Source organism: Pinus tabuliformis, chromosome 5_1 (genome assembly GCF_031772625.1).
Source record: "Pinus tabuliformis cultivar Carrire ecotype Pingquan chromosome 5_1, CPIR1, whole genome shotgun sequence".
NCBI classification, from domain to species: Eukaryota; Viridiplantae; Streptophyta; class Pinopsida; order Pinales; family Pinaceae; genus Pinus; species Pinus tabuliformis.
The window spans coordinates 620,194,467-620,196,701 of NC_142305.1; the positions used below are offsets into that span (position 1 = coordinate 620,194,467).

At 39.4% G+C, this 2,235-nt stretch overlaps 1 pseudogene; it reads left to right on the top strand.

Annotated features, from left to right (window-relative positions):
* Positions 1-303: 303 nt before the first annotated feature.
* On the top strand, positions 304-1,938 carry LOC149166459 (uncharacterized; annotated as a pseudogene).
* The last annotated feature ends 297 nt before the right edge of the window (positions 1,939-2,235 follow it).

The following is a 2,235-nucleotide window of genomic DNA, read 5'->3' on the forward strand; positions in this document are numbered from 1 at the left end:
CTCATGACAGCTCATGCCTCAGATCTATTACAGGATGCATGGGAAGAAAAATCTTTCAAATTCAACAGTAAAAGTGAAATGGTACCAGGCACAATTGTACAACAGCTCTCTTATTCACAACTAGCTGAGGCAACTAAGCAATTTTCAACGTTTAATCTCATTGGCGGCAGGAAGCTCTGGTGGTGTTGATGTGCCTCTTAGTAGTGGATCATTTCTCTCAAATATTGAGCGGAGGCACAAACTTATGAGCAAGGAGGACTCGGGCACGCTACAGAGGGACTGCTTTACGATTAGTATTGCAAAATGCAGGTCCAGATCTTGAATCAAATATTCATAGCCTCATATACCCTTGTTGACATTGCACCAACACTAGCTCTTCTATTGGGTGTTCCAATACCAAAAAATAGCGTGGGTGTTCTACTTCCACAACTTTTCCATTCATTCACTGATGAGCAAAGGCTTCGAGCACTTCAATTAAATTCTTGGCAACTGCTGAGACTACTAAAAGCACGTTTGCCCAATTCGAAGTGTATTATATCATTATGCAATAAGGAAACACATAATGAATATTTGGAAAGAGAAATGGGCGGTGAACCAATGGATGCAAGACTATGCTATTTATTTACAAGAGCTATTTTCCTGCATGATTCTTGGCAACAGCAAGAAAGCTGTCTAGATTTTGATCAGTGCATTTATGATAAAGATCCAAAACTCACAGTGGAGGCCTATACTGAGTTCTTAAAGACTGCATCGGAATATTTAGCAAGAGGAAACACTGAGAAGCCATCAGTTTTGCTCGCATTGGGAGGGTTTTTAATGTTTGGATCTCTGGTTTTGCTTCTTGGTATTTCATTCAGAGTGCGCCAAGCATTAAGTGAAATGTCAGAACGCCTTTCCCTTAAGATTGAGGAACGAAATCATACTGGAAATCTAGAAAAAATAATAGCTATTTTTGGAATTTGCATTCATGTGCTTAGTCTGGGATCTAGCTCATTGGTGGAGGAAGAGCAGTATACGTGGTATTTTCTATTATCAACATTGTGCATTACTCTTATACACAGAACATGTCAAGTTTGGAATTCTTAATCAGAAGAAAAATTTGAATTTTTCTGGTCTCAGGACCAACTAAAGTTGAGAGAGAATCTTAATTTTCAATGCCATAGCAGCAATATGGAGAGTCCAGATACAACTTTGAGATTGAATTGTGAACGTGCAGGATCATTACATGCTCAGCAACTTAGCACTTGTCAGTTTTTAGCTGTCATCCTTGTGCTGATCGCTGGAAAACTTTTAAAATCATGGCATCAAGGTGGTGTCAATTGGGTCTATTTGCCAGACATTGCAAAGTGGCTAGATTACAGCGGCCCTCATGTTACAAAATCTTTACGGATAGCCTCAGTTCTCTCAGTAATGTTGATAGCGTTTTCCTTTTTCCTGGCAGTTAAACCAAGAAAGTTTTTTCATTTTTTTGCTACAAATTTCTTGATGTGTGGAATTTCAATTTTACTGTTCATATTATGGCACCAAGACCAAAACATGCCATCATTGGATTATTGGCCAACACTGATGGCCCGCTTGGTATATGTTTCTCTTGGTTTAACGGCATTAACAACACTGCTAGTTTTTCCTTGGACCATATCTCTGCCAAGTTCTAGTAGCCTTGTTTCTAAAAGCCAAAAGCCAGAGATATTAGTTGTTTCTCAGTTCTGCTCTGGTATTACTAAAAACTGCATTGAAGCAGGAACAAGAAACTGCATTTCATTTGTTGGAATGGTCTATATATTGTGCTGGTGTCTTCTGCAGCCACTACTTCAACAACCAGTAAATGCTTGCCCTATTTTTATTCTTCTGTTGCAACTAATTTCTATGGCAAACAGACTCCAACCGATACAGAGGTCATTTCTTAGGTGGCAGTCATTGCGATATGCGCGCATTTGATTATGTGGCGGTTTGACCCGTATTTTTGTAAAGCAGCAGAGCGTATCTCCAGAAATTTGAGAGCGGTTGCAAAGTGACAGTCAAGGATCGTTTGCCTATTTCGGTTTTCACGCTGGAATAATGGAAGGCTTTCTATCTTTAATAGCAAATGGAGGATTTTGTGCTATCTATCATAGCCAAAGAATGCGATTTGATTTCAATCCTGATCCTATGAGGATCAGCTCTCCATATGTCAAGCCATCAGCAGAATGTTAGTTTAAAGGTTGTTTTTATGGCCAACGCATTTCCAGATTTGGG